Raw genomic sequence first — 16,066 nt, 5'->3', positions numbered from 1 at the left:
AAAAAACCACTGTAGCACCCTGCGGAAAGCATCTACTGGAAGATTACGTCTGTTTGGATATCGTTGAGCATACACTCAAGATACCAGGAGAGGATTTCGCTCGCATTCCCCAAGGACAAAAACCATATCTATCTTTTTATCTTTACTCAAAGCCCTAGACTAGGCACAAGGCAGTTCAGGAATTATCAACGTATAAAACGAAACGATAATCAACACCTTCTTGACTTTCCTAGGAAACAAAGGTGGATAAAAGCGAATCGCCGACCAAGGCATACTTGATATTCTGATATAAATTGGTATTATAAGATTCTTCTGCTCTGTCTCTAGCAGCTTCGACATGANAGTCCCAAAGCATTTAAGAAACCAATCGTAAAAATGTAATTAAGAATGAATGAAGGCATGAAGGGTACAGACGTCATGCTGTTAGTACATGAAAAATGAAATGTCACAGCGATTACAGGAAAGTTCGAGTAATAACGATTTTTACACAGCAAGATGTAACAAAAAAGAAACAGTAGAATATTTGAATTAATGTTTACAGGTTTACACCGACACAGAGGCACGAGTTGTAATTCAAAATAAACTGATTATAAAATAGACTCCGGATACTTAATTGATTTGAACTCGTTTGTGGATTCTAAATATGCAAAGTACCCAATGTATTTCTGAATATCTATTTTTTGAGGAAAAACGAAAAATAAATACCAGAGTCAGTAGATAGAAAGAGTAGCGCAATCGCCCATTGAAATGAATCGCCTTCCTGAGCCTATTTTTCAATGTTTTTCAAAATTTCTTGGACTAATCGAATGTCCATCGTCTGTCAATTTGGCAATTAGAGTAAACATGGCGTCATTCGGCGGACCAAACGATTACGCTACTCTCTCTATCTACTGGCTCTGATAAACACAATTGTTTAATGCCCTCTATTGTAACAATAAGTAATCTTATTGAAAATGGCATATTGTTGTTGTTTTCATTGTCAAACAAAATTATTTATATCATAAATAATTGACATAAGTACCTACTGTCTAAAAATTTGACTTCTTATAGGTACTTTGTACATACATACATATATTTTGATTATACACAATTAGCTACAAAATGAAGTGCTTTCTATCCCTCTATCAGAATGTCCTTTCGAAAGTACATTTACACTTTCTATATGTACCCAAAGGCATCTGCTCTTTAATCAGTACTTTTAAAATTTAGGACAATCAGAACATTAATCCAGAAAAGACTACAGTAGGTATACTGACAGATATTGTAATCACGACTGCACGTGTTATTCAAAAAGATATCGGTGTTATCATTTTTTTAACGTAGCACGTGATTGAATGAAATCTGTTGTGTAGTTAGCAAAAAAAAAATCACCCACTAAAACATTCATCAATCTACTTTACTGGTGTTGCCATAATTACAATTTGACTCCAAAACTTGTTGGTTGTCTTAAAATTACTACTAATTTTTAATTTTTGCAGTTTAAAACAATAAGTAACTAATCCAAACAGAAAAAAAGCCCAATTAATCGATAAAAAATATTAATACAGTTTTCATCATCATCATAAGGTCGCCAGGCCTACGACTTGTTGGACACACACCTCCACTCTTTCCTATTCTGAGCTAATCTTCGCATTTTCCTAAAACTAGAACATCCCACATCCTTAACTATTTGTGAACAGTAATCTAACCATGGTCTACCTCTACCCGTTCTAACTCCCGTTTCTGCTTCTAATATGTCTCTGACTAGACCTTCATACCAAAGAAGGTGTCCTACCTACCTATCTCGCCTATTTCTTATTGACATCCATAGAGTCCTCTGTTCTCCTATTCTTTCTAATATCTCTCCATTTCGAACCTTCTCTATCCGCGGTATCCTCACCATTCGCCTGTAAGACCACATTTCGAATGTTTCTAATCATTTCTTTTCCGCCGCGCCCACTGTCCATGTTTCGTACCCTTACAGCGCCGCGCTTCAAACGTACAGTCTTAACAGTTGAATAATAACAGATATAAGTAGGTCAATGCGGTGTTAATCAGGTGATATTAATTATTCGTATTAAATATTCGAAACGAATATTTTCTAGACTTATTATTGTCACGCCTGTACCTCCTGTTACTTACAATCGGAATGTTTTCTAATTCTTCATAAGTGTCTTCTGTATTTGTCTTTTAGATAAAAATGCTATTTTTGTAGTGACCTTTATTTTTATCAAGGTAATAATAATAATTTAATAATTGTCACGTCGATGATTGATGGGATCAAATGATATAATGATGATATAAAACAATCTGTAATCAGTTTTTTTGCTGAAAAGAGGTTCCTTACCTGTACATGCGTATAATAATAGTACCTAACTAATTAACGCTCTACTTTTTGGTCTCTTGTATCACTTTAGTCTTTTGGAGTACAATTGGAGGACTAATTAACAAATTAAACACCAAAGAATAAGACAACAACGATATATTTACAAACTGAACAATGAAAACTTAAAATGCGAAAAACATTCAATTGTAACTCCAAGAAAAGCTGAGGACTAACTGACTAAGTAGTACTTTACAAAATACTGGTTTTTGGAAAAACTATGAATGAGAAGCTAACAGCTGATAGATAGAAAATAGGGTACCAATAAGGTGGTATACTTCGTTTACTTTCTGTAGCGATGTGACCTTCAATTTGACCGGCGCAAATTAGAAAAGAACAGCACTAGGCCAGAAAAGGAAGGAGACAACTCTTAACCGGTGAGGAGCGTATAATCCGTACAGTACTGCACGGAAAAATTGACTATTTTATCTACTAAAATTGCATTGCTCAAATGTGCTGTTAATGGTACCAATTACTGCTGAAAATACCAACGAGATGTTTATTTATATTTGAAGACATATTAAAGGCTTTGACGCTTGTTTTCGACTCGCACTACTATTCATGATTGAACAAAACTTTGGGCAGGTACTGTACGAAAAAGTATGTTTAATGTATAAGAGTCGAGAGTATAATGAGCTTCTTTTCTCCCTACCTACGATTTTGCCAGCGCGCATCCAGACAAGGGGAACATCGCTAGAGAAAGTAAATGAAGTATAACAGAGTTAGAAAATACTGCAGTTAAGAAATATTAAAAATTTGAATTTAGTCCCAAAGCATTTAAGAAACCAATCGTAAAAATGTAATTAAGAATGAATGAAGGCATGAAGGGTACAGACGTCATGCTGTTAGTACATGAAAAATGAAATGTCACAGCGATTACAGGAAAGTTCGAGTAATAACGATTTTTACACAGCAAGATGTAACAAAAAAGAAACAGTAGAATATTTGAATTAATGTTTACAGGTTTACACCGACACAGAGGCACGAGTTGTAATTCAAAATAATTCAGATATTGAACATTTACACAAAGGAGAACCTATAAAATTTAAACACAATTACAATAATAGAAAACCAATATAATATTATATACAAATAGAATTTAGAAACGGGAATTTTGCGGAAACATGATTAAAATTGAACATTCACGGCTATTAATTGTAGTAGCAAAACATTTTTGATTTCTTTCTTTTGTGGTATTGAGGGGTCAACTTAATAATTATTGTGTTTGCTTAGTGACTTTCTTAGCATGAGTAAAATTCTACGTACTGTAAATATTATCATATACAACTAAGGTGTTTTCTGGTCCCTGGTGAGGTTCAAATTAAACATTATTCTAATAAAGGAGTGTATATTTTGCCGAAATTCAACTGATAGTGGTTGAAATATCACGGGCTAGTATTTTGATAATAATTGAATTTACTTCCTTATCGTTAGTATATGTGTTGACCTGGAAGTAATTAAACTATCAATTCTAAAGCAGTTAGTGTAGAACTTTGAATGCAATTTATTGTATATAACCATAATTCAGCAACCTTATTCATTATAAGTTCATTTAGTACTCAAAATTAATATTTGAAATACCCGTATATTATTTATTTCATTTTCTACAATTAATTTTAAAAAATATATTATTATGATATAACATTTAANNNTTATACTATAGAAATGATAAATAATTTAGGTGGACGCGTTACACATGTCTACCATTTGTGGTTCCTGCTACAAAATTGTAACACTAATGTAACTTTAATATAAATTGTTATGTTCTCATTTTTTTAAAACTAAGGAAAATACATATAAACTGATAAGCCCTTCAGAATTTTTTCTTTTAAAATGCAAACTGATTGATAAGAGAAGCATTAAAATTGAATCGACCTTTATAAATACTTTTCTAACATACGATTAGAAATAATTCTACAATGTTAAATTAAAACACTTAAATACCATGTAGCTTATTTTTGACCTTGGCACCAAATTCCAAATTAACTTTGCTAATCCAACTTCACAGACATGAATATTATATATAAAAAAAATTATGAGTGCTGTCAGCACAGGGTAAAGTAGTATTACGTAAATGAAAATTAGTATCAGAAATTTCTTATGCTGAAGTGTACAATGTGTTGTATTCCTATTTACAAACAATTCCTTTAAATTGTAATCATTGATTACTATACATCTATAATGTCTGACATCAGTGATAATGCTATAACAATTGAAAAAGAATGATGGCCGACAACTACAACAATTAGAGAAGAATGCTGGCCAATATTACGTAATAGTTGAGCAATAAAAATGGGGGAAAGAGGGAAAAGAAGGGAAGAACTAGTATGATATAATATACGTTTTACACTAATCGCACAGCTACAATTTGAAAGTAAATTCCTGTCTATTCCTTCCCTAGATCCCCTCTGCCCGAGGTGGATTTGGTACATGCAAAACCAATTTTTTACTATCTTATAAATCTGAACAATAAAAATATCTACCTAAATATGAAGTAACTACTACAATTAACAATAAATATATAGAGATGGTGACATATTGTCAGTTGCTTGGTAATAATTATCTATTATATATAAACCAGCTTCGGTTTGGCTGATGATTACTCGCAACCACCTATGGTTTATGCTAATAAGAAAACCAATAAGTTCGAAATTATAATCTTCGTATCCGTTGTTCTCAAGAAATCACTTATTAAAAACTTGTTCTTTATAGCAACGTACAATGTACATATATTGTTAAGTTACGACAATATATCGCCCTCTACTGATATTTTTTAGCAACTATCATTTAATGGCGACTTACCACCGTAACACAACAATACACAAACACAAGCAAATTTATATGAAGCATGGTTTGACTAGTGATTTATTGAGACTACCTATGGCGAGCCGATGAGATCAAATAAGATCGAAATTGTGATCCACGTCTAGTAGTTTCGATAAATTACTGACTAAGAACTTAATCTGTTCTAATTAATGTTCTTTATTTAACGATTAGCAATAAATTCAGTTTGACAGGTAGACCTTTATAGTAAGACTTTGCCAAATACTGTGAAATACTACAGTTAACAGTAAACATCTGTAGGTGGTGATAAATATTCTGTCAATATACCACCAAATGAGATTTTTCTTCATGCACACTGTAGCGATAATAAGCAATCGGTTTTCAATTTTGTATTTGCGGGACGTCGATACTGAATTGGTTATTACTTCGCACTATTGCTAGAACTTATTTATAACATCTGGCTTTGTAACAAACAATTACGTTTTTTTTATTACAGCTATAAGGCAATATCTTGTTGTATACATATGTGCAATTACATAGTAATAATGGTACGAAATTGAATAGTAAAACAATTGTTATCTGTTACGTGATTATCTGCATTTACTGTTACATTTTTTATGTACACCTTTCTACTTTATTACTTTATATCAAAAGTCATAACGATAATATTTTGAAGTCACAAATCTTTTCACGCAATAACTTAATTTAAAACGAATGAGTATCAAAAGTATCATTACTAATAATTTTCTTTCATTTATTCTAACCAGGTCATAGAATCACGAATTAATAAGTATATTACCTACTTATACGTTCAGTTATTAGTAACAGATATCAGTATATGACAGTATATCAAATATAAACCGAAGTAGTTTCCTTATCTAGACAATTTAGCTTTCGGTATTTACTGAAAATCGATGAGTTTAATTTTGACTATAAATTACTTCAGCCCCTGAATTCCTCAAGTACGAGCGATCGGAATTTTAATAATTCTAACTTCTCAATCAATAATGAAAGTATCGGAAATATGCGATTTACTAAGGAAAATAAAAAGGTATTCAAATGGACAGGGTGTAAGGAAAGTAAATATAACGAAAAATGCTTGATGTATACTACCTAGAGAAATTCAGGGAGATTGCTAATAGTGAACGTTGGAACACGGATGCGGGAGGTTGTTCCAGAGTCCCTACCGAACTGCCTACTTATATTGCTAATGTCGTTATTTAAGGGTGTTACACATCATGAGGTAAATAAATACTATCTAAACTAAAAACAAGCATACGTTATGAGAGAAAATTTGGAATTTGACCAAAAACTTTGAATAAAATAAGAAATAACGAATAATATGGAAAATTTTCAACTGACTTTTGGGAGTGAATATGCCTTGATTTCAAATTCAGAACAAAAAATATTTAGTTTTAATCTCTATTAATAATGAGTGTAAAACTTTTTAATATGTTTAAATAATAATTAAAACTTTAAAATTGCATTTATTTCAGACAATTATAAATATTATCATTATATTATCAAGTAAAAACGAGATTTTCAGCTAATTTTTCATTTTTTCCTCGATAACCATTTAGTGAATTTGAATAACCTTACGCTAAAGTGATTCTCCAGAGTTCAAGTTACTTATTATAAAAGTTTGAAATTTCTGGTAGCTTTTTTTCTGTTAATAAAAATAAATTTAATCTGTTCGGTTAACGAATCTCAATAAAATGACGTGTAAAATTACAATTTTTTGAAATTTCAATAACTTTTTAACAGTTTAGTGAATCGATTTGTAATTTTTACAGGAGTTTTAGAATCGAATGAGGAACGTTCTTCCAATTTTTTAATTGTCTCGTAGCATTCTGACATATCTCCCAAACATCCTTAAACGATTTCCAGTTCATTTGCTAGTCGAGTGATGAGTGATAGGTATCTACTGACATTGCACTACTGATTTAAATAAGAATTTATGAATACTGTGTAATAACTTCATATCATGAGAAGAGACAGCTCCTTAAAATCACATAACAAACCTATCTACATATTCGTACTACTATTGTATAGGCCTTCAAGAAAAAGAATATGTTTAGGAATGTGCACGACACATCCCACTGACCCTGCTTTCTCGTCTAAACATTAGGAAAATCGATTTTGAATTCCCTTTTGACGCAATTAAGTAAGTAAATATAAAAATGTTTTTGTAACATTTTCATCTAGAATAGTCACAATATTCAAAAACTCTGAATAAAATCCTGTTTATGAATAAATTATTTAAAAACCTAATTGACAAGAAAGAACCTAGATGGATTGAAGATTTAAATACACATAATATTTGTTGACATACAAATTCCTACATCGAAAGACATTAATTTTACAGCGTTTACTATACAAAATTTAGCCAACTGTTTGTACAGGTATATAAAATTAAATAAAAGTACTGAAATTATGTAAAGTTACGAAGGTTCAAAGTTTTTACTTATTCTTGCTTATTCCCAAATGCAAACATTTTTTACAACCTGAATAAATATCGCAAAGTAAGAGATAAGCCATACCTTGTACCTATACGGTGTCGAACGATACCTGTCTCTCTCTTTCTCCATAATCATAACCCGAAGGCGGACCTCTATAACAAATTTGGCAAAACTGTATGGAATATACCTACTGAAAAAATTATAGACGAATGACACATCAGAAATGTACACCCAGAAAAAGTGCAATCATTTGTGACAAACTCAGGAACAGACAGTGCGGATGTGACTGAAAGCGATTCAAAAATTGATCATCAAATGAATGATGGTATTCCATTTACATTTGCTGCAGTTGTCATATATATACAACTGCGTATTTTATTAAAATTTTTTCTTTACTTTGACATAAGAGTATATGCAAGATAGCGACGTACTTACATCACAATGTATTCAACTTAGTCAGGCGCGCTATTAGGAAAAGCCACAAACTATCATTTTCATTGTTTCTAGAAGAATATACATTTTTATGACTTTAATAGTCTTTTTAAATATGAGTAATAAAGTTTTAATTAATTTTACTTCTTTTCAATTGTCTATACGATTTTACAACTTGGTGTGAAAATTAACAATAAGTAGGTAGTATTTTTTAAATAGTGAAAATAAACTTTCCGTGTATTAAGTACCTAGAATTACCTCAGTAGATATGCCTACCATCATACCCTGAAGGTTAAAAAGTTCATTTAATTATTACAACTACACTTATTAGAATATTTTCTAGTAGTTGTTTTAAAATGTCAGTATCATGATGATTATTATTAATATTCCCAGCTGTTAAGTTCAATAGCCACTTGTCTTAAACAATTAGACTGTCTACTTTAGATACGACGAATGTTCTAAAATTATTATAGATAAACTTGTTTGTTTTAATATATATTCGTCTATTTTGCAATAAAATTCCTAAGCAAAAAATGAATTATAGTTTAAAAAACTAGACAACACGCTTTAAATGCAAATCGAATTAAAAAGCAGAAAATAATTTTTAATTAGTGATATTTTATTCAACAGCCATAGAAAGTCTACTAACTCAATATATTTTAATCATTTTAATAATTCTAAATTAAAAATAAAGTGCAAAAAAGAAATGAAATTAATTTTCTTTTTATCACTTCATTTTTATTTTAGAATTATTGAAAATAATCGAAATATATTGAGTTAGTAAACTTTCTATGGCTATTGAATAAAATGTCAGTAATGAAAAATTATTTTCTGCTTTTTAGTTCGATTTACCATCAAATACGTGATATTTAGTATATCTTACGCTAGCGACATAATATTTTTAGCTACTGTTTTGCCACGTATTCCTCGGCACGTTTCTTACCAATATATTGTCCTAGTCTGTCAGCGTCCATGAGAGGGTCTTTCACAGTCTCTGTATGAGAGACTCGAACAATAAAATTGTTAATTCAGAGATTCGAGTCTCTCACAGAGAAACTGAATAAGTAAAACTGAAAAATTGAGAGACTCGAGTCTCTCGTTCAGAGACTGGATACGAAATGAGGATCTCTCTATGAGCGATTTGAGTCTCTCGTTCAGAGATGCTAAACAGTTTTTTTGACAGTTTCTCTCAGCGACACCAGAGAGACTCGATGGGAGACCGAGACTCGAGTCTCGCTTTCAGAGACTCTGAGAGACTGAACATTTTTTACTCGGGTGCCCCATGCTAGGGAATCCAAGGAAGCCACAGAAAAACTTCAGATCAGAACAGACGGATCTGGAAGCAAACCCGTGTCCTCACGAATAGTTTTAAACTGTTATGCATGCCGTTCGGTTTAATTAACCTAAAATTGTAATAATAAAATAAGATCGTCAGTCCGAAGTCTGTTGGACACGCATCTCTACATTTTTTTATCCTTAGTTAACCATCATTTTTCCTGAAAACTGGAGCATCTCACATTTCTAACAGTAATCCTATCTAGGTCTTTCTTTGCATCATTATGCTGCTGTTTTTGCTTCTATATGTATGAAATGCCGTTCATGTCTTAAAAGGTATCTAACACTGAAGAAAAAATAGTTGGTTAGAGTCATTTTTCTACTATGAAAAGACTCAACTATGAAATGATAAATGGAAAATTAACACAACATAGTAAATCCAATGACTTCATTTCTCTTAATGTACTATCCTACCTTTTATATGGATACAATTATCATATTTGGGTTTTGCAAGTCGAACCCCGTATAATGTTGTATTCATATATATACATGGCAGTAAAATGGCGGAACCCAAAATCGCCACAGTATGCTGACGCCAGATATAGTTTTTTATCCCAATCGGTTTATTTTAATTGAAATTACTGCACATGGTAGCCATTTTGTAAAATGTCGGAATTCAAAACATTTTATAAATTGCGAACATCACACTTCGCCTCTGCACATAGCAGACATGTTATAAAGTGGCGGAACCCTTTTTTTTCTTTCGAAAACTGTAATCGCCATACTCTGCGAAGCCAATTATCCATTTTCATCCCAATCGTAGAACATACACAATTAGGAGGGAGAGGAGTTTTGTGGTAGGGGGTCAATTAGGGGGACACTACGAAGTTTCGCTCCTACGCGGAGTAGTTCGGCCTTCGGCCACCCGCACTGCAGCTTCGGCTTCGACTCGACCCTACCGCACGAAAACGCACTTGGGAGGGGTTCACAAGGTGGGGGGTCAGTTAAATTTTTGTATAGTCATCGAATTTTAATACGTGTGCAAATTTTCAAATCAATTAGACGTCTTGAAGTGGGTGAAATTGTGTTGATAGATTCCGTTGCATAGATACATACAGGTCAAGCTAATTAAACGTGTTAAAAAGAACAAAATTACTTTTTGAAGATTTCAAATTCTTATTTTTTTCTGATTTTGATTGTTTAAGTATTCTATCATCATTGTATTTTAAGAAACAAAACCGTAAAACGATTGAATAAAAAAATTTTTCAAATGAGATAACTTTCCTTTGTGTAGGTAATAGTATGTATGACTTTTTTTATAAGGTAAAAATCTAAACAATACATTACACACAACCTTAGTTCAATTGTTTGGCAAATATGTGACCGTCGATTTTCAATCATGGATTTAATGTGAAGCTGCGTCGTCGACAAAAGCAAGACCAATCAATCAATTGTAACAAAAAATAAGATCCCTCGCATTCGGTGGGCACTTCTTTCCGTTACACTTTCACGGTTCTTTACTTTCCATGTCCACAACCGATCCAATTTGAAGCGTATATATAGGCATATATAAAAAGAGGAACTGAAGAGAAGAGAAAAAACGTGAAATCAACATTGACTGAAGTTAATCAAAAGAAACTCAAATGGATTTTCCTACTAGAACTTTTAGTATAACATTTTCATAAAAGGTTCTTTCTATAATCTATACATAGCAGCAATACGGTTGTAGACCTGCTACTGTATATGTACTATATAGATCCAGCAAAATTACAAATTTCTTTGTAGGCATATCCATTTTGTTATACCGCATGTGAAGGTGTGGAGGTATGGAATATATTTTCTGAAAATATCACCTACTTCTCTAAAAATTGTGCTGAAATAACTGAACTTTCAAAATCTTTTATACAAGGATCGGAAACCCTGATAAGATTTAAATTACACCTGTTGAAGTGAAACTTCTTTATCGACGGTAGGAAGTAAATTTTCTAGGGTATGAAATCGAGAAATGTACGTTACGCGTCACAGCATCATGCGCCACGTGTGACCCCTGTTGGATATATCCAAAAGGAATCATTTCGACAAATTGTCAACAGATCGCGCCTACACTGTACTGTATATGTATTGCATATGCGTTTGTGTTTGCTTGCTTTTATTTGTAATTTCCCAGCGTAAAAGTTTTCAACAAAACTAAATCAATATTCTGCGTTCATCCGCTCGAAATAAAGTTCTATTTTTCTGGTGTTTAGTACCTAAGTATTTAATGCAATAAAAATGTTTTTTTTCCTTCCCTTCAAGCCCCAACATCTCCATTACTCGAAATCTCAACCCTCTATTAGCCGAAATAATCAGTGAGTCTCTGCAAGCCATTTTGGTACATATTTTCCCTCTACAACTCGAAAAATTAAATTGAACCTCTGTATCTCGAACTTATATATGTTTTATTATACAACCTTTACAAGCCGATAATTTGAAACTTATTATGTCTACAGTTCAAAGAAAACTTTTATTTATTTCACCTCTCTAACTCAAAATTAGTAAGAATAAATTTTAACCTCTATTAGTCGAATCAAAATCCTTCATAAGTCTATAACTCTATCATTCGAATTTTTTGGCGTCTCCCTTGATGTTTAAGTTATAGAAGTTCTACTGTATAATATGCAATCTTTTCACTTTTTACGCATGTACAGGAAAACACGCACGTCAATTTTTGGACTTATATTACTTTATTAATTATATGAAACGATGACTGAGGGCAAAAACTGGTGCCGTCCATTCATGATTATATGTAATAAAATAGTTTTATGTTCAGTTCTCAACTTGTCACTGATGTATACTTATCGAATTAATGGTATCGGCATTCTAAGTTATTTATAAAAGAGTGCAAAACGTCTGGTAACATGAGTCACGCATACGTGACTTAAATGCTATTTTCCGGTAAACAAAATCAATACTTAATAATTCTCTTAAAAATAAATAATCAATCTAATAAAAATATTAAGAAAATTAATAATTCTACTAAAAATAATAATAAAAAGAGTCTTAGAAAAGTCGGGGATATATGAAATTAGTTGTAATGACTGTAGTAAAAATATATTGGACAAACTAGACGCTCAATCAAAACTAGATTTAAGGAACATCTAGCTCATGCACGGTTTGGTAGAGAAGAAAAATCTAGTGTTGCCAAACATATTCTTACTGAAGAACATAATATTAATATTAATAATCTAAAGTTAGTTAAGGAAGTTAGGAATAATTGTTTACTAGATAGTTTTGAAAGTTTATACATTTATAAAAATAAACAAATTGTACTTAACAATGACAACGGACCTATCCCTGGATCTCCTCTATTTAGTCTAGTTTAATTACTTTTACGATTGTTAAGGCCCATTGAACATCAACCTTGTTGGCATTGGGCCATGTTTACTGAACCTTAACAACTATTAGTATAAATTAGGATTAGTTCTCATTTAGGTTTAGTTCACTTCAGTACCTGAAGAAGGTAACTCTGTTACCGAAAAGTGCTTCGGTCAACTACAGTGTCGTGTTTTGGCGTTGGGGTTTTGAGCTATCCTGTTTGTTCTACTAAAAATAATAATTAAGTAATAGTAAATCCTCAAAAATTTCTTTGTAAGGGTCTCAAATACACCACTTTACTGTGCTAAACAATACTCGAGCCTATCGCTAAACAGTTGACGACTGTTTTCCAATATTTCAACTGGAATATTGTTACTCGCTTCGGTAGTCTTCTCACGAAAAGCTCGTTCAGATTACTGGCACGTTCATGTTTGTTTCGATAAATTTTTCGGTGATGTATTCCCAAAGAAAAAAATAATTTGGGGATAAATCGAGAGATCTAGCAGGTCATTTAATACAGCTTCATCCGCTAATAAATGATGCGATTGGGGAAGGTAACTTCTAAAAAGTTACGAACCGCTGTCGCATTATGAGTGGATAACCGACTTGTTGATACCACATTTTATTAAAATTGATATTTAGCCTTTGAAGCATAGGAATAATAAGTTGCTCTATCAAAAGTTTACGATATTTTTCTGAATTTAAATTTCCGTTAATTAAAAATGGTGCCTATACAATGAAATTTCCTTCAATTCCAGCATATACATTATTGTTTTGAGTGTAGTAATAGGTTCTTTGGCAAAATACTTATTCTCTCTCAAGTAACCTACACCCTGCGGCAACTGATGAATTTTGATGTGGATGATTGCACGCTGCTGCCGACAAAATACAGGGATATGAACGTTCCAACCTTTCAGCGGGAAATGATGCAGATTGTGATAGCCCAATGGTTCGCTGCCCTGTATAAGGGACTTCCTTTTAACCTTTTGTATATTATATATGATCGGTTCTTCAGTCATCACATTTGCATGTTGCCACGAAGACAAACAACAAGTTCCTATATCTATTTTAATTTAGGATTATTATAACCTTATATCTAAAGTAGTCCAAAATTTTACATTTGCTTTCAATTTATTTTTTTAATGGGGATAAATTCTAAATTCCTCTTAGATAGATCATCAAAACTATGTCTGTAAAGGCCATGTTACATTCTAGCACCAGCCGCAGCCGTGCAAAGAAATTAAAGAAACGGCTAGGACGCACCTGTCCGCTCCGAGCTCGCTACACAGATTGACAATTCACGCGCCGTGTAACAATATGAGGTTAAGAACGTTGAGGTACTGTGACGCCAATATGTTTAGATTTCTCGATCACTCCGGCTTTGCATGAGCGAGTTTTCTAAAAATCTCCTATGATGCTCAGGATTTTTCAAGTTTAGTGTGTGCGTGAGTTTGCGTGTAAAACACCAAACACTCATTTAGAAAAAGTAAGAATGTTTTAGAATGTTCTTGAATGTTTCTAACAGACTATTTACTTCTCAACTAGAATGTTTTCCAATGTTTAGGACTGTCCTTAGGTAAAATGTTCTATACTGAATTGGATCGGAAGAATCGAGAAAGTCCTACTATATACATACTATATAGAAGCTCAAAGACTATTATGTGGACTACTGACTGACTTCTGACAGTATATTAGGACATTCATATATTTCGACATGTTCGGAATTTTCAACATTTCTGGTAATTTTGGATTTGGGAGTCGACCATTGAAACGTCCGAATAAAGTAATTAAAAATGTTAACCCAGAGAAAGGGAGTATCGTAACTTATGCTAGAATGTAATAGTGAATCAATAAACTCTACCAAATTTTTATAGGGCACTTTTACTGATATGTTGTTATTCCTAACCAGGTCCTAACCCGGAATTCGGCGTACATAATGACAACCTCTTGACTCCCGGACTCTCAATTCTTCAAGGAGTTGTTCAAAGTAAAAGTAGGGCACTTTTAACTTGATAAAAATTTATTGATACCTAAAAAATTTACAAATAATTTATTCAATACGTTTTCCTTTATTCTTGTAGATGTAACATACCCCCTTAGGTCAGGACTCGAGAGGTTTATTGATGAGGCACTTCGTTCCATGCCCTATGTGTAGCTCTTTTCAAATCTACCATATCTTTAATCTTACGCTGCTTTCACACATACGGTTTTTTGCCGTGGCGGTACACGGTAACGGTGCCGTGTATAATAGTAATACATTGGATTATATGCAAGCTTTCGCACAGCACGGTTTGCTGCCGTCGCAGCAACGGCATGGGAACTGCAACGGCACGGCGCCCTAGCCGTGCAAGGCAACAGTGAGGCAAGCAAGTGTAAGAAGTATTCACAAATGCCGTGTGTTCACACGGCAAAAATTGTTTTCAGGATGGTTTTTCTCTCTGAATTGTGCACTTAACAGAAGAACTTATATAGTGTGTCGGATAATAACACAGCTACACATATTTAATTTACAACATATATTTGGCTAAACATTATACTATACCCTTTTGTAAATATTTCTACCCGAATTCTTTTGTATCTGTTTTTCTATTATTCTCTGTGAAAATATTTGGAATAGTGTATTCAAATTCTTTTGTATTCAATCGCATATGTGTGTCCTCTTTTTGTAAATCATCTTGCAATTTTACGCATAATTCATCGAAATTCCTAATGGATATTCGAAAATAATTAAAAAATTTGGAGCTATCTCTCGTAGCTCATGAAATAATGTTACAAATTCATCCATCAATTGTCCCTTTTCAAGCAGTGGATGAATCCAAAATCTTGTTGTTTTTTGTGTTTTTCTGCGAGTATGCCATATCATTAGTAACAACATGCGTTTTTTTCTTTCGTCCATTTTGGTCACGTATCAAAACAAAACCCGAAGTGAAAAATCGTGTGCAGTGTGAACGCAAAGCAAATAAAATTACTACACGGCACGCCACGGTTGCTGTTAGAAAACCGTATGTGTGAAAGTGTGAAAGCAGCGTTATACTTCCAAAGCCTCCATTTCAATCATTCGGACACTGCATAGTCCATCAGAGCTGCATCACAACCCTTCGGTATCCATATATTTATTTAAAATTTGCATCCATGAACCCTTTAGTCTTGTTTGAAATTTGACTTGGTGCTGAGTCTTTATGAAAAGTGAATTTTGGGTACAAACGGTAAGTATTTCTGGCCAAAAATTTCTTCAACAGATTAACTAATTATGTAATAATCTTAGTAGGGTTTTGGGTTCTTCTGATCGCGACTCACATATAGGATTCTTCGTTTAGCATTGCAATTATCTTTCTAAAACCAATGAACGTTATCCTTCTTCCTGGTCTTCTTCTTTGGTGTTTTCTTGATATAATATATA

General features: G+C 32.7%; 1 protein-coding gene across 1 annotated transcript in view; it reads left to right on the top strand.

Annotated features, from left to right (window-relative positions):
- LOC108740637 (head-specific guanylate cyclase) overlaps positions 1-16,066 on the top strand; it is a 209,841-nt gene that overhangs the window by 85,541 nt on the left and 108,234 nt on the right. The window lies entirely within an intron of this gene.

This window comes from Agrilus planipennis, unplaced genomic scaffold (genome assembly GCF_000699045.2).
Source record: "Agrilus planipennis isolate EAB-ADULT unplaced genomic scaffold, Apla_2.0 scaffold21, whole genome shotgun sequence".
Lineage (NCBI taxonomy): Eukaryota > Metazoa > Arthropoda > Insecta > Coleoptera > Buprestidae > Agrilus > Agrilus planipennis.
Note: the sequence above shows the minus strand (reverse complement) of the source record. Positions and strands in the feature narration are given on the sequence as shown.